This window comes from Apodemus sylvaticus, chromosome 6, assembly GCF_947179515.1.
Source record: "Apodemus sylvaticus chromosome 6, mApoSyl1.1, whole genome shotgun sequence".
Classification (NCBI taxonomy): domain Eukaryota; kingdom Metazoa; phylum Chordata; class Mammalia; order Rodentia; family Muridae; genus Apodemus; species Apodemus sylvaticus.
The window spans coordinates 73,123,875-73,142,762 of NC_067477.1; positions in this window are offsets into that span (position 1 = coordinate 73,123,875).

The window sequence follows — 18,888 nt, forward strand, 5'->3', positions numbered from 1 at the left end:
TTTAATTATTTAGCTCTAGTAAATGACTTTTTCTTCATTAAAACCCCCATGGCTATCACTGACCACATGCTGCAGGGGTACTGTGCTCTCGCATTTAAGTTCCTCTCCTTGCCAATGAACGCCCACAGCTGTTTGGCTCATTGGTAAGCAGGGAAGGCAAGCTCTTTTGCAGATCATTTTAGCATACGAGACATATTGACATGAATATAACATATGTGCTACAGCAATACTACTCTGTTAACATTACGACGAGATGCAACATAAAATCTTCAGTTACCTATTTCTGCATGTGCTTGACTCTTGTTTACTGTATCTGATCCAAAATTAAAGAGGACTTTTATTATGAAGGTGCATTTCTAATATCTTTTGGGTTTAAAAAATAATGAAAAATAATGGTATCTTACCACTGCTCCAAAATCATAAGGAAGAAGTAACGGCAATCCTGTTGAGTAGTATTTTATATTTCTGGGGCAGGTATGCAGAAAGAGAGCATTGACAGGCACAGATTTATCAAACACAAAAAAGCAAGGAGATGCCATGCTTATTGAAAAACAAGGCAAAGGTTTGCTACTCTCACAAAAGCATATTTATAGTTGAGTACACCCTAAAAAAAGACAGATAGCTTTCCCTTTCTCAAGCGGAATGTTGTTATTATTGGCTAAATTTTATTTAAATTAAAATGCATAACATTAAGGGCTTTAAATTACAGATGTCTTTGTTATATTATTTAACATCTTTTATTGGCACAAATAAAATTATCTTCTGCTGAAATGATTTACATGCATCTTTTGCATTCTGATTCTTGCATACATATGAGATCCCTCAATACCTTATCTAAAACAAGGGTATGACTCTGAGTTTTTTCATATCTATACACAACTGGATATTCACTACAACTTAGTTTTTCACAACACTATGATTAACTATATCAATGTGTACACACATTTCAACAATATTTTTCTTCATTAGTGCAATACTCTATATAAGACGTTAGGCTAGAGCATAAGTGACTCTTGTTAGACTGATCCTAGAAGTCAGAAGCAGATATCAATGACCAGACTTCAGACAGCAATCGAATGAGAATGCAAGGTTGGATTAGAGTATTGGCATTATCTATTTCAGCTGCATTTGGAATTTCAGCTTAAGATTTGTGTTTTCACTTGATCTAGTTACCTATTATTTTGTCTTGTATATAATAATAATAATGTTACTTGTCCAATTTTACTTAAGTTTAAAATCATAATATACACTGCAATCTGACTCATGCAAGGAGAAGGTGTGAGAAACTATCTTAGCTTCTGGTTCCCTGTGGTGGGGTGAGGGAAAGAGGAATAATTTTTGTATGTACCAAAGCCTGAGGTGGGATGCTAAGACACTGGATATTTTGCAATATGCAATAGAACCTCTCTTGGTAAGGAGTTGATGTAATGTGATCTCTCCCCCCTCTCTTCCTCTCCATCTCTCTCTCTATCTTTCCTCTCTCCTTTCATCATTTTCTATTTCTCCCTTCTCTCCCCTCAATAGTCTCTTCCTTTTTCTCTCATATTCTTTCTCCCTCTTTTCTTTCTCTATCCTTCTACTATCTCTCTCTTTTCCTCCCTCTTTCTTTCTCTCGCTCCTCTCTCTCTCCTCCTCACTCAGTTTCCCCCTTTGTTCCTACTCAGAAAGGTGAAGCACTGTCTGATTTCCTGATTATATGTTCCAAGAATGCAGATCTTCAGAAACTATCAGTTCTTCAGAGTACAGTCATGCTAAATATCACACAGACTTTGCTTTCCCTGGAGCTGACATGACAAAAAAAATGAAATTTTAGAGATAAATGAAAAACAAAAAAGTACTCTCTATCGTTGCTGTAGGACAGACTTTTGCTGTCAGAGAGGGAAAGGCTAAGAATCTTCTGGTAAATTCCTGTGGTTTCTACAAGACTCCTCCTTGTGAGGTCCCTAAGCATTCGGTAGAGTTTTACTGAAATGCTGAGACACAACTTTTTGAGGTCTTTTGACTCCTGATGTGTTCAGGATATAAAATTTTTATAGTGAATCTGGTTTAAGAATAAAGACATTCTCTGAAATCCCCTTTTCAACCATGTGAACAACAGGATAATTTTCCAAAAAGATCGATGCCGATTCATTGGATAATTTCTTTGGGTCAGAATTGAAATGGCAGTTGAACCTCCCCTTCAGTCAGGAACCCTACAACCTTCCACCAGCTATTTGTTGCTCTGTGGAGTTGTATTCTTATTAAGGAGCCTCTGGCGCCATTACACAATTTTGTGCTGTGTAAAAGCAGAGACCACAATGTTTGGGCAATTCTGCAATCTGCCTAGAGTCTCTGGTTTGCTTTGGGGAGAGGGAAAGATCTTTGTTGCTCTTACAGTGAAGTGGCCTTAATGAAACTCCATTGCTGGTGGCTAAAGGGCTTCCTGTGTCTAGTTACAACTAGAAAAGGAGGTTAATTGAGACCCTTCTCACTATGCCCAGGGGAAACATTGTTAGCTCCAGGAGAATTTGGTTTCTGGAAGTTTACATTTGCACAGATTTCATACTGTGATATCCATTTCAAATGGGATAAAAGGAAAATCTTCTTTGAATTGATACAATAATTCTTGCATGAACAATACCTTATATGATAGGCATAACAAATCTAAAAATAAGTATTTCAAAAAAAAAACCAAGGAGGAATATGTCAATTCTGTCCTATGTGGTAAAGCATAAAAACATGGGAACACTGAAAAGTTAGATGACTGTGTATCATATATATCCATTCATAACTAATAAAAACAACATAATTAATCTCAGGAATAGGAAGAGAAAGATCAGGACAGAGCATATCCTAGCACCTATGTCAAGCAGCTTACAACTACCTGTAACTCCAGATCTGAGAGATCCAATTTCTCTGGCCATTGCAGCTACTCAACTCAGGTCTACACACACACATACACACACACACACACACACACACACACACACACCAAAACACACAAACACACACAAAAACATACATACCTATACCCACACTATTAAAGATAATAAGAATAAATCTTAAATATATGATGATCCCTCACAGCTACACACCTTTATTCACCTTCCTGACTCTCTGCTCATCTCCCCTCTAGCAATGAAGGATAGGGAACTTGGGGTAGCCACCAGAAAATTCCAGACACCAGGAAAGCAACAGGCTCCCAGGACCCATCAGGAGTGACATTAGCTGAAATACCCAACAAAGGGGAGAGAGAACCTATAGAGACCATAATCCAGAGGTTAGGCATGGCCCCCGGTTGAAGGATGGAACCATCCACCCTTCTCAAAATTTTATTCCAGAATTACATCTGTCTAAAGGAAATGCATGGACAAAGAGTAGAGCAGAGACTGAAGGGAAGTCCATCTAGAGACTGTTCCACATGGGGATCCATCCCACATGTTGCCACCAAACCCAGACACTATTGCTGATGCTAATAAGTACTTGATAACAGGAGCCTGATAGAGCTGTCTCCTGAGAGGCTCTGCCAGAGCCTGACTAATACACATAAAGATGTTATCAGCCAACAATCAAACTAGGCATAGGGTCCACAATGGAGGATTTAGGAGAAGGACTGAAGGAGCTGAAGGGGTTTGCAACCACATAGAACAGCAAATATCAACCAACCAGAATTCCCCCCCCCCCAGGGCTCCCAAGGACTAAACCACTAACCAAAGAGTACACATGGAGGGACCCATGGCTCCAGCTGCATATGTAGCAGAGGATTGTCTTATCTGGCATCAATGAGAGGAAAGGCCCTTGGTCCTGTAAAGGCTAGATGCACAACATAGGGGAATGCTAGCGGAGTGAGGCAGGAGTGGGTAGGTGGGTGGGGGAGCACCCTCATAGAGGAAGGTGGATGGGTGATGGGACAGGGGATTTGCAGAAGGGAAACTGGGAGAGGGGTAACATTTGAAATGTAAATAAATAAAATAACCAATAAAATACGATGCTCAATTGAGAGAAATCATCCTAGTATGAGGTTGAAGTTGATTTTCAGTTTATTATCAATCAATGAAAATCATATCTACCCGGTTTCATCTGAACACATACACTGGGGCCACTGGCTTACACAATTACACACCCACACAAAATATTTAAAGGTAAGACATAAAAAAAATAAGACACAATGATGTAAAATATAAAGATATAGATATTATTCTTATTTTATGCAATTATATAGTGTAACAGTTTTTCAGTGAGCTTTGATATTCTGTAAGAAGATACTTATATATATTCATTCCAATTTTAATCTAGAGATATTGGTTTTATTAAGACAGTCAACTTCAATTTAGTCTCATGTCAATGAACCTTTGGGTTTAGCACGAACAAATGTTTGGCATTATATTTAAAATTAAAACAAGAAAGATAATTTTGTATTGCCTCCTGCCAGATCCTAGTAAAATATCCTGAATAGCACTAGAGAAATCTACAAGTTTGTGCTCATATGTAAATACTGAACACCATTATATCTTATGTCCAACTATAGATATATTCACACAGACAATGTATTTGTTATATATTTCTTTGTCTGCAGACACCTATTAATTTATTTTAGTTTTTAAACAACATTTGGCTTTAATTTGGCCATTCAGTCTCTTCCAATGTGAATGGTAGCTGATTTCTATCCCATCTGCAACAAACAAGTATACTAATGAATTGTTCTGCTATCCTTAGTTTTATATATTATGTGAAATGTTGATATGCTGTTATTAACCATATACTTATAACATGCCACATTGCATTATTCAAAATCATGAAAATAGACACAAGAAAATAGGCAGTGACTGTGAGTCTAGAAAGTATATGATCTTAAAAAAGGACACACATGCATATGTTGACACAACTCACAGGCCTCCCTCTGATCAGGAGGTACTTGATGTATCATGTTTGCCTCATTGAAATAAACACTAAAGAGAAGAGATTCACAAAATTTAATGATAAGTTTTCATGTATTTTCCAAATATGCGAATTCTGATTTTCTTTTTTTATTAATTTTTTTATTTATTTTCTATATTCTTTCTTTACATTCTAAAAGCCTTCCCCTTTCCCAGTCCCCGCCCCCCCCCATACGTTCCATAAGTCCTCTTCTCTCCATTCATTCTCCTGTCTTTCCCCCTCCATTTTCTCTGTCCTGGTACTCCCCTACAATGCTGGATCAAGCCTTTCCAGGATTAGGGCCCTCTTCTTCCTTCTTCATGGGAATCATTTGATATGCTAATTGTATCTTCAGTATTCAGAACTTCAGGCCTAATTAATATCCACTTATCAATGATTGCATTCCATGTGTATTCTTTTTTGATTGTGTTACCTTGCCTAGGATGATATTTTCCAGTTCCATCCATTTGCCTAAAAAATTCATGAATTCATTGTTTTTAATTGCTGAATAGTACTCCATTGTGTATATATACCACATTTTCTGTATCCATTCCTCCATTGCAAATGGTCTCAGGAAACAAGCCGGAGTAGCCATTCTAATACCAGATAAAATTGACTTTCAACCTAAAGTCATTAAAAGAGACACTGAGGGACACTTCTTGCTTGTCAAAGGATAAACACACCAAGAAGAACTCTCAATCCTGAAATTCTGATGTTCTAATTTGTCATGCTAGCAAACAGGCTTGTTTTCAAAGTTTCACTTATCAGGACTTCCTGCCCATCTCTAACATTTTGACTTATTCAACTCAAAAAATGAGTCAAAACTCAAGAAACAATTGTGGGTGCAATTAAATTCAGTATGCCAGTCTTACATTAAGGTCAGAACAGATATGAAAATTAGAGAAAGTGCCAAATTTGACTGATCATTGAAGTGATAATAAAGTCTCTGATTTTTAAGTTTAACTGGTGTATAGTAATTTAAACCTCAAACTCTTATAGACATAATGTTTTGAAATATTGGAATGATTCTTTTCTTTTTAGTAAAATAGAAACTATTAGGCAAGTATAAATCCACCCTTTTCTTACACATCTAACTTTGGTTGTGTAAATACTCATCTTGGGAATCTCGTCCTGCTCATTCTTAGATTAGGTCTTTTTGTCATATATGTTAACCTGAGTCAAATGCCTATGCTAGTCACTTATTTTCCATGATCTTATGCTGACGAAGGTATATGTTCTTTAAATAAGTCTTTCTTACTGTTAGAGATCCATGTTAACATAATTTTATCTACCTTTTAATTTTTTTCTACCATTTTTATTTATCCTATCACTAAATTTCTTTCACTTATCTAACAATGTTTTTGTGTTGTATGGGTGAATATATCTAAGCCTTTATATATTATGTCCTGACTTTTCTTCAAATCATATTATTTTGTATTGACTATCCCACCGAAGTCACTAAAGCAGTCTCTATGATGTATATATGCATATATATGTGCATATATATCATAGAAGCACATGTATGTGTGAGGTCTGTTTTATGACATTGAACAGCCACAAAAACAGACTGTAGTGAGCCAAAATACACTTTTTACATGATAATTTCCTCTGTTTGAAATATTCTTCAGTGGAGTGAAGGAGTGAGGCTCACAAAACTTGCTGGAAAATTAAGAGCTCCTTGGAAAGTTACAAGATTAGAAAGCCAATCCCCAATGCACACACAAGGTTATGAAGATACTATACAATCAGAAGAAGAGGAAGGAAGGCATTTACTCTAGCTGATTCAGGCAACGGCAATGATGCAGACCTTGTGAGCCTTCACGCATTCTGGGGTGGGACTTCTGTGATAAAGTTACCTGTGAGTTTCACTTATCCTGTACGTAATCTTCATGCTGCTATGAGTAAAGTGCTTAATAAACTTGGATTAACAAACTGGCATTTGCTTTATTATGCCTTTGATCTGTGATTTTTCTTCTATATCTTAGGTGACTAGGAAGTCATAGAACAATCCTGGAGAAAAGAAAATCATCCAAGAAGAGCCCAGTATGAATGTGGATTGCTGCTTGATGAAGTTGTCAGTAATGAATAAATAGGGGAACAGAGAATATGATAAAAATACATCATATGAAATTTTCAAAAATTAATAAAAACACTTTTTAAAAAATTTTCAGAGATGTTAAAAATGTCATAGCTACAAGGATATTACGAAGTAGAGGATTAAAGAGAAATGTTCCAAGAAGAAAATATCCAGTCAAAAATAAAATGAAAAATTCAGATGCTGAAAACATTTTAGAGAATAAATTTTTCTGAAATGACAGTAAGATATAATTGTGTATATCCTGAATGTGCACAATTGCTACCTAAGAAGTACATGCGGGTGAGAGAAGTTGGTTTTTCATTCTTAAAGGTGCTTTTATGTGTAATTATAAGCTGGTTGCATATTTGTGAGGTAGCTGGAAACTTTTCCACCCCAAACCATGGTACAATGATTCTTCCTTTATTTTAAATGTCTAAAGATTAAACATTCAAGGTGCCAAAAAGTATTTTAAAAAAATAAATATCTAAGCTCTGAATAGAAGAAAAAAAATTCCAAAACAGGAGAATGGTTTTAAGGCTAAAAGGGATGAAAATTAAGTCAAGATGATTAACCTCAAGATGGATAAATTTAAAGAAAACCACACTTCAATGAAATATAGTCCACTGTAAAGGCAGAAAGAAGATTTAAGAGTAGCCAGAGATTATGAGTTCCCACAGATACCATGAAGAGGTCATTTTCTGAGACATGACACTATGGCAAATCACTTATTCTCAGTAGTTACAATAAATGTGATTGGATATTGAAATGGTAATCACGTCTAAAAGTATCAATGTAGAATCTTGTTCGTGGACTATGCTCTTCATAAAAGAGGCCAAATGAAGTAATTATATGAGTTTAGCAGATTCACATTGAAGAAATACAGAAGGAAGAGTGCCATAGGCATGTGGACTAAAGGGCCTTTAGAGAGAAATATCAAACATCAAGAGAAGGTAAAAGGAACACAGACCACTTGGGACAAACAGGCAATCAATAGCCAAGTACTGGGTTCAACCTGAATAATCAGCAATGAAACATGATTCAAATGAACAAAAAACCCCTGGTAATGTTCATATTCATTAGACTCAATTTTCAAAGAAAACCACATAGAGCACAAGAGAAACATACATTAAATATAAAGATACATAAATATTCATAGATTAAAAATGTAAAAATGAGACACTGTATATAAGCTCCAGGTAAAAGTCTAGTTATGTCTGTGCTACACACAAAAATAGGGCTCACTATAAGTGGTCTTGATCCAAATAGAGAAAAATGCCAGCTTATGCAAATTTGTAATTTTAAATTTCTCTCTCTCTCTCTCCTGCCCCTATCTTGTCATCTATTCATATAAATAAAAACCCTGGTAATACATTATCTATTATCGAAGAAATAATCAAAATTTAAACTACTAAAGTACTAGATCCTTTCTAATGAGGGTTCTTGAGATTGGGTTTGCGTATAGCTTCCTTCAAAAATGACCACTTCCTCCTTCTTCTCCTCCTGTATGTACCCCTCCTCCTCGTTCTTCCTCCACAATCTCTGGGTCTTCCTCTGTCAGCTGATTATTTCAAATTGTGATGAAGAACGTGAAAGTTGCAACAACATATAACAAGAACACATTCTCCACTATGTTCATAGCAGCCTTATTAATAATAGTCAGAAGCTGGAAAGAACCCAGATGTCCTTCAACAGAGGCATGGATACAGAAAATGTAGTACATTGACACAATGGAGTACAACTTAGCAATTAAAAACAATGACTTCATGAAGTTCTTAGGTAAATGGATGGAATTAGAAAATATCATTCTGAGTGAGGTAACCCAGTCACAAAAGAACACACACTTACTGGTAAGTGGATATTAGCCCAAAAGATCAGACTACCCCAAATACAATTCACGGACCACATGAAGCTCAAAGAAAAGGAATACCGAAGAGAGAATGCTTTGGTCCTTCTTAGAAGAGTGAACAAGACACTCATGGGAGGAAATGCAGAGACAAAAGTATGGAGTAGATGACTGAGGCCATCCAGAGACTGCCTCATCTGGGGATCCATCCCATATACAGTTACCAAACCCAGAAATTATTGTGGATGCCAAGACGTGCTTGCTGACAGGAGCCTGATATAGCTGTCTTCTGAGAGGCTCTGACAAAGCCTGACCAAGACATATGCAGATGCTTGCAGCCAACCATAGGACTGAGCACAGGGTCCGCAATGGAGGAGTTAGAGGAAGGACTGAAGGAGCTGACAGTCTTTTAATCCCCATAGGAAGAACAACAATATCAACCAACCAAAATACCCAGAACTCCCAGGGACTAAACCACCATCAAAAGAGTACAAATGGAGAGACCCATGGGCCCAGCTGCATATGTAGCAGAAGATGGCATTGTCTGGCATCAAGGGGAGGAGAGGCCCTTGGTCCTCTGAAGGCTGGCTAGATGCCCCAATGTAGGGGAATTCCAGGGATGGAAGGCAGGCGCAGATGGGTAGGTGGGGGAATATTCTCATAGAAGCAGGAGAAGGGTGATGGGATAGGAGTTTCAGGGATAGGGGGATGGAAAACCAGGAAAGGGAATGATATGATAAATGTAAATGAAGAAAATATCCAATTTAAAAATAACAGTGGAAGTTGAAAATATATAAGATGGCAGAAACATAATGAAATTAGATATGTTTTTTCTTTTGTTGGTTGTGATTGACCTGATTATATTAATTATTTGTAAAGAACATGTTTGGAAACTAGATGTTACAGAAATTATGTCTATCATATATCAAAGTACTTATATTAAATGTTAAAAAATTCTCAGCTTATTGATAAAATAGTTAGAAGTTCCTAGTAGCTTTTAATGTCTCTATGAAATCTATTTTTAGACATTTTCTATTAATGTTTAAAAATATCTCTTGTTTTGTATGAATTAATTATAATCAGACAATACAGGGGCTACATTCTTATATTAAGTATAAATTAGTTATATTGATTATCACTAAAACATTCAGAAATGAGATTGGACTAGTTAACTTACAATAAGCATATTTGATTTTATTCACTTGCAAGTAATAGTAATTCAGTGTAGTCTAACATTAATTACTTTACATATGCCATTCATTTTCCTATGCATAGAAATCACAACAAAATTTTTATCAGTATTAAAAATAATGTTCTCCCATAGTTGTTTTATATTTTCTGTTTCCTTGTCTCCATCCAATAGGTAAAGTCTTATCCTGAAACAAGCACAAAAACCAAAAATATAAAAGAAAGAAAGAAAGAAGTTTCTGTAAGGCAAAGGACACCATCAAAAGGGCAAAACGGCAACCAACAAATTGGGAAAAGATCTTTCCCAACCCTACATCTGACAGAGGGCTAATATCCAATATATACAAAGAACTCAAGAAGTTAGACCCCAGAAAATCAAATAATCCTTTTAAAAATAAGGTACAGAGCTAAACAAAGAATTTTCACCTGAAGAACTTCGGAGGGCTGAGAAACACCTTAAGAAATGTTCAACATCATTAGTCATGAAGGAAATCCAAATCAAAACAACCCTGAGATTTCAACACACACCAGTCAGAATGGCTAAGATTAAAAACTCAGGAGACAGCAGGTGTTGGCAAGGATGTGGAGAAAGAGGAACACTCCTCCACTGCTGGTGGGAATGCAAGCTGATACAATCACTCTGGAAATCAGTCTGGTGGTTCCTCAGAAAACTGGGCATAACACTTCTAAAGGACCCTGCTATACCATTCCTGGGCATATATCCAGAGGATTCCCCAGCATGTAAGGATACATGCTCGACTATGTTCATAGCAGCCCTATTTATAATAGCCAGAAGCTGGAAAGAACTCAGATGTCCCTCAACAGAGGAATGGATACAAAAACCTGATATATATACACAATGGAGTACTATTCAACCAATAGAAACAATGAATTCATGAAATTCTTAAACAATTGGGTGGAGCTGGAGAACATCATACTAAGTGAGGTAACCCAGTCTCAAAAGATCAATCATGGTATGCACTCACTAATAAGTGGATATTAGCCTAGAAAATTGGAATACCCATGACACAATCCACACATCAAATGATGTCTAAGAAGAAGAAAAGTGTCCCTTGGTTCTGGAAAGACTCAGTGCAGCAGTGTAGGGCAATACCAGAACAGGGAAGTGGGAAGGGGTGGATGGGGGAACAGGGGGAGGGAAGAGGGCCTATGGGACTTTCAGGGAGGGGGGATCCAGGAAAGGGGAAATAATTTGAAATGTAAAGAATACATCGAATAAAAAAAAGAGAACTACTGTAGATAAGAGACTAAATTCATTACCTGGTTGTATGTTTTTGAAGCTGAACACAATCAGATTTTGCTCAAAACAATGCTAATACCCAAGCCTCAAGCTCTTGCTCCTATCTCAGAATTTCACCCTTGAAACCTCTCCCTAACATTGATTCTAATTACTACATTTTGTGCGTCTATTTTACTTAATTCCCTTGATAGTTTATTATTGACTGTCAGCTCCTTTAGCGTTTGCTTCCTACGTAACCAAGCACGCACAGCTGAGAGCAGAGTTGCCCTTGTCATTCGTTTGTCTCATTCCCTCTGAAACCTCAACACCAGCAAGGCCATCTCCTTAATCCTGTAAGAAAAGTTCAAGTGTTCCATGCAGTTCTAGACTTTTCTATCTGCTGCATAGTTCTGTAAAATTTTCTAGTCAGTGACCAAAAAGCAAATTTACCTTTGGAATCTTTACCATAATTTTCCCAAAATCCTACTCCAGCTCAAACTCGGGTGTGTCATATATCCAAAGTGACACTTGTCTAGTTATTTCTCTGGTCATAGGCTTTTATATCTACAAAAAATGCCTACTAGAATTTCATTTCAAAGTAAAAACTTTTTTAAAGGCTAGTACAAGAGATGTACTTAAAGAAATTCAAAAGTCCAAAATCTGAGTAATGCTACATCTTAAAGCTTAATCAAATAATGAATTACCATCGCAAGAAAGGCTAATCATTAGTGTATAATAATCTATCTATTCATGTTTTCTCTAATATATGCTTTTGCACAGTGAACATTAAAGTGTTCTTTCACATTTCATATTACTGAGGGTCAATCCCCTGCCTCAACTCTCTCGATAGTCCTCATGATACTGTGCATCATCACATTTATTCAGTGGGCTTTTAATTTTTAGAAGAAAATGTGCTTGCACATTCATCTTTTATCTTTGCATTGTTGTCAATTATGACCAAGTTACCCTTAAATATTCAGTGAATTCAAGTAATTATGGATTTGCATTAATCACAAATTACGTTAAAGGACTACCTCTTTTAGCGTTTTCTTTAATATTTATTAATATACATGTTATCAATGTCTTTGCCCATAAGAATGTCAGATACTTGGAAACTGTTTTTAATGCATACAATATAAAATGCAAAAGACAAACTTCAGCAGACTGAGTAGTTCTTCAGCACCTACAACTCCAGAAGTGATTTCCTTTCATAAACTCACCAAATAAATACTCACGATATTGTAGGCTTTTTACCCCAAAATAGAGGTGACTGTCTTTTTCTAAGAGACAATCTACATCTTAAAATATGTTATTATTAGAATACAAATGAAGCTCATTGGTGTCTACAACCCTTAGGGGACAACTAAGCTCATCACAAAGAGAAAACACTGAAATATTGGCACAATAGTTGTCTCCAGCTAAAATTGTCTGAAAAACAGAAGTTGCTGTCGAACAGTTGATGTGTGCTGGCAAGAGTTCTTTGAAACACTTGAATTGCCTCTTCCTGCAGGATGTCTAGCATGTCAAACTCTTGCTTTCCTGGGGGAATCTAGTATTTTATCAGGCCTTTCATAATTAACTCAAGGTAGCCCACAAGTTCCGCATGACAGTAAGATGAAAATCCAGGCAAATGTGGTAAAATGAGAAGTTTTATAAGAGAAGTGAGAACTTAGGTTGAGGCACTGGAGAAAAGAGGCAGGATTTTCCTTTGCAACAATATCTCATTTACTTCCTAAACATTATATCATATGCTCTGGGTCTAAAATGCTATTCCTTTAAAATAGTTAATCTTTTCTTACTAAGCCTATTATTAATTGTTCACTGAGATCAAATTAGGGGAATTTGGTTAAGTCTGAGTTCCAATAATTAGAAATTATAGTTAGTTGTGTAGAATCAGTATTCTGCACATGTAAATCTCTCCTAGCATTACCTATTGACTACAAGGTTGTGGAGAATAAATTAATGCTCTAGCTATTCCATTATATATATACATATATAAACTTTCTTGTAGATTCCAAACCAACATAGTTGCAGAGAAAAAAGTATAATCCTTCTGTAAATTAAGCAAGGATGCTCTTGATGATCTGGTCACACCAGCTGATCATCACTTAGAAGAAATGCAGCACAGCAATTGACTGTCATGAAGATTAGCATCCATTTGCTTAGCTAATGAGTGCCACATGCATAGCATATCCAAAGCCCATGCTTTAAAAGGTTGTATCCATTTTTATCATCACATCTGGAATCACATCCAGTGTGGCATACAGCTGCAGGACTGCTTTCTGTGTTTGCGGTCTGTAATCAGTCTTGTTAATTTTCAGTTATATTCCATATATACTGATGTACTTAGAAGTATGTTATTGACATCTGGAAAGCTTTATTTCTCAGGTGTTTATAAATGTATTGCACCATCATTTTTCCTCTTTGGACTTTAGTGTATCTTCTGTGCTAATTTTGACATGTGTAATATATGACTATAGCTAATCCTCATAGGTGATGAGGTAATTCAGTACAGCAATGAGTGACTGCTTAAAAAAGATATTTTCAACTACTAAAGATTCACATGACTTCATTTTGTCCTTTCAGTGTTATTAAGGTAAGTGAAAGAATGAATGAATGAAAGAAAGAAAAAGAAAGAAAGGAAGGAAGAAAGGAAAGAAAAGAAAGAAGAAAGAATAGCTAAACATTGCAATGAATAATTTAAAAAATAGCCTTTGCCCCATTTAATTGAAATACTTGCATGCATATTTTTTGAAAAATGTCTCAATGATGTGTAATGATATGTTCAGTATCATCTTTCAAAATAAATCCTGCCCCTCAAGGATATCTATATCCAAAGTAGCTGTGTTGTAATGTAGACCATAATAGCCCTTCTGTGCTAAGAAGAACAAGGATAGAAATAGATACTGTATGACTAAATGCTGATTGACAGTCTATCACAGGATGCCTGCTTCTTTGGATAAAATACATTAAACATACTGACTGTCATGCTAGTCAATTAATAATTAAACAAAATAAGCTAATGTAACATTGTGAGGAAAGTAACTATTTTATGATGAAGAAAACAAACTAAATATTTATATTTAGGTATTTTTGTGATATGTAAAAGTGATTGTGGATTCACTTACTCATTTACTCAATTACTATATCTTTTTTAATGGAAAATAACTCTGTTCCTAGGTATCTTTAAATGCATGAAGATAAACATTTTTCTTAGATGCAAGACCATTTAAACATAGCTATCTTCTAGTTACAAAAGGTAGACATTTATAAAGCTCCAACCAAAAGAAAAACCTATTTTCAAAACTGTCATAGTTTATTGCCACAGTATATTTTGGGAAGGAGAAAACAAGGAAAATTCAAAGAAAGAAACATAAAATTGTATGAGTAGGGAGGTGCTGGGGATCTGGAAGGAGCTGGGGGAGAGAAAAGGAATAAGATTGAAATATAGAGTACGGAAAACATTTTAAAGAAAAAAATGCTACCAGGAAAAAAGTTTTTTGAAAGATTTCTTCTCTTTTCATTTCTTTTTTCTTTTCTTTTCTTTTCTTTTCCTTTCCTTTCCTTTCCTTTCCTTTCCTTTCCTTTCCTTTCCTTTCCTTTCCTTTCCTTTTCCTTTTCCTTTTCCTTTCTCTCCTCTCCTCTCCTCTCCTCTCCTCTCTTCTTTTCTTTTCTCCTTTTATTTGACATTTTATTTATTTGCATCTTAAATTTTATCCCCTTTCCCGGTTTACCTCTGGAAACCCCTATCCAATCTTCTTTCCCCGTTTCTATGAGGGTGCTCCCCCATCCACCCACCAACTACTACCTCCCTGCCCTCGCATTCCTGTACACTGGGACATTAAGCCTTCACAGGCCCAAGAGCCATTCCTCCCATTCATGCCAGACAAGGCCATCCTCTGCTGCATATGTAGCTGGGGCCATGGGTTTCTCCATGCGTATGTTTTGGTTGGTGATTTGTCTGGTTGGTGGATATTGTCCTTCTTCCTATGGGGTAGCAAATCCCTTCAGCTCCTTCAGTTCTTTCTCTAACTCCTCCATTGGGGCCCTTGTTCAATGGTTGGCTGATTGCACCCACCTCTGCATTTGTCAGTATCTGGCAGAGCCTCTCAGGAGACAGCTATATCAGGCTCCTGTCAGCAAGCACTTCTTGGCATCTTTCTAAAGCAAAGGCTTTCACTCTCAGAGATCACACATGACAATAAATGCTATAATTATTATGGAAAACAGACACTCATCTAGATCCACACTTGAGATCATGGAGCTCTCAAAAGCTGCTACCAGTTTCAAGCATTTGTATAAAAAATTATAAAGTAATTTTAGGCCTTGATATTGACCATTTTATTATGTCATATTTGAAAGCTCTGGTTTTAAGGACACATCTTTTGGATTATTTTCCATTTTCCATCACTGTTTATTTAGGTAATGTACATATGTATACATATGTAATGTCATCAAAATGATTATAGAGAAAGATTGGGCTGAATACGATAGAATCTACTTTTCTGAATCAAAAATCTACTATCGAATTTAATGAGTGATTTTTATGGGGAACAAGTTATTCATGCTCCTGTATGTTTCAGCTTTGTTCTGATATAATAATCTTCAATAATTTTTATAATTAATATTGAAACTATTTTTTAAAACAGACATCAACAGATGAGGAGTTAAAAGTCATATCTGTTTTGATCAGCATGAGGGAACTGAATTGTGACACTTTCTACGACAGAGCAGGAAAGAGTGACATTAATGGTAGCCACACAGAATCTTTGAGACATATAGAGTTTCTGTATCTGTGAATTCAGCAATGCCATCAGTGTTTTGGCTGGCAGCCTATAACCCCCTTTTAACCTGAGCCCAGCTTACTCAGCAAGCTATGGCAATCGACTGCTGAGTTGTTAATTTCTTACTCTAAAATATACCTCTAGGTGAGAGGGACATGCTCTTTTACATATGGAATGAGATTTTGCTGGGGGAACTCATTTTTCAATTATGAGTATTTTTCGAAGAAATGAACAGCAATGTCCATGTAGCAGAAGAAAAATACGTGGGAATGTTAAGAGTGCAGAGAGGGAGGGTGAACTCAAAGAGACTGAGATACAGTTCTTGTTTTAGCCAGCTTAAAAAATGTGGAGAAACATGCTGTAGATGGGCCAAAAATATCTATCCTTTTGGATGGAGACTACAAGGCGGCTTTCTATGCAGGCTGATATCACACAAAGCCCTATCCAGTGTCTGTATTCATACATCCACCCATCATGAGAATGAGGATCAGAGGGCTGGTGAAGAGAGGCAGAGATTATACTGACAGGGTGTGTGGGAGAGGATACATGAGGAGAAGTGGGTAGAAAATAAAGACAAAGTTGTGATTCACCTTCTAAAGACAGTGACTACAAATCCCCACACCCCCATACTGACTTGGAAAGACCCAAGCTTTGTAATTGCAGGTAAGTCAAGTATATCATACAAGAAAGTGTATATTACATTTATTAACTTACACATTCATATTTATTGAAAACAGTGCACATTACGGAGTCCTCTTCCTTATTGTTGATGTAGTTTTGAATAGGATAAAAACAATGGGTTACCTCACTTAGGATGATATTTTTCAGTTCCAACCATTTGCCTAAAAACTTCATGAATTCATTGTTTTTAATTGCTGAGTAGTATTCCATTGTGTAAATATATGACATTTTCTGTATCCATTCCTCCATTAAGTACCAGGACAGAGAAAAAGGAGGGGGTTGATGGGAGAACAGGCAGAGGGACGAGGGCTTATGGAACTTATGGGGAGAAGGGAACTGGGAAAGGGAAAATCATTTGGAATGTAAATAAAGAATATAGAAAATTAAAAAAGAAAATTATTGGCCATATGAAATGTGTGGGTTAGAAGAATTGAAGCAATAATAACACTAAAAAGTTAAACTGTGACATTAATTTTCTCAATGTAGAAAGTAACCCACATAATGTTCTCGCCATTTTACTAAACCATTTACAGTTTTGTCATTAATTTGGACTATTCTGATATTTGTCATATTTTCTATCCTTCTATTAAATTAAAACAAAAAAGTTACTTTTGATATTTATCACCTAGGGTAGTATTTCTATTTCACCAGTTAAATAAATTATTGGCTACATGATTGCATAAAGTTTTTATTTTAGATTTTTTGCATTAATAAGGAAATATTTGTTTTCCTAATGTACAGTATTTTTAATATGTAGTTGTCAAGAAATGACCATCTTAAGTTACATCTATAGAAAAAAATGTAATATTTGGCAGCATTGCAAAACTTTAGAGAAGAAATGAACTATAGTAAGCTTTTGAGTATGGTATGTTTTTCCAAGGTGTAAAAAGCAAACATTGACAGTGTTTATATTAAGTGTTTATTATGATTCATGTGGATCCAGATCTATTTTGTCAGACACTATTTTATAAAGCTACCTGAATCATGCCACTTGGAGAAGGTTTGGTTTAAATTCACATATTTTGGTTCATGTGAAATACCTTGTATTCTGAAGAATTGAGAAGGAAGTTCCTGAAATTGACTTAATTGGTCCCTTTTTTCAAATATTATTCTTTATTTCTAGCTATACACTATTTTTTTAAATATAATTCTGATTTATAATACTCTATTTTACTTGGCTTACCATATCTTATTAAAATTGGTTGGTAATTAATTTTAAAAAATTAAAAATAATTTTACTTAGAGGAAATGACATTTATTGTTATTTGAGATCTTATCAGTGTATTTTCCATAAAACTAAGTAGTATACTATTTCAAGGTGTATGTTTGGAAATATCCTCATTTTCCTTTCTGTCCAACTTGTAAACATGAGAGCTTTCTTAAAGCTCAGGTATAGTGATCCAGTATTGAAGGGTCGCAGTCCCATCCTTTCTTTTCTTGCCTGACTTATAGAATGCTCTCTCCATCACCTCCTACCTTACCTCCATATCCCGTTGTTATCCTCTTAACCTGAGTCCAGTCCTGCCATGGTCTTAGTCCATCCTTGCTCCAAGCTGTCCACTTCCTGTGACTTTCTCTGAATTACTTAGGACGGATCATTAGTTTTGCTCAACCTCATCTGAATTGTGGAGCTTTCCCTCGACGTCTTGACCCCTTTCTTCATGAAAGGGAGAACCTTCTTCCTCTGCTGTCACAATGAAACCTGAACAAGGGTTAATTCCTGGATCTTCTTGGAGTTGAAAACTTTTCTTACTCTGAGAGAGGCTTGAAGCTTCAAGAAAAAAAAATCTGATAGACCATCTCTTTCCCCAGTCATGTGCAGGGATAGATTAAAGCTAAACATGGCTCAGATCAATGGAAAGTTCAGACTACTGAAAGCTACTCTTAGACTCAGAGAAACTGTGGAGCTTGCTGTTCAAGGTGGAAAATCTATGTACTTAAAGGACTATTGTTGAGAAAAACATGTAGTGATACTTAAGCACTCTGCTGTAACCTTCAGTTAGGATAGGGTCATGAAACTACATCAACTGTGATGGGTTACTTCCTGCAGCAGTGAAATTCATGAGAGGAAATGTGATTACCCTGTTTTATTTTTATAGAAATATAAATGGGGTCCTTTAATACTTGTAAATGTGTGTTCAAAGTATGTCCTTGTAGTCTTATTTGGTTAGCTATATTT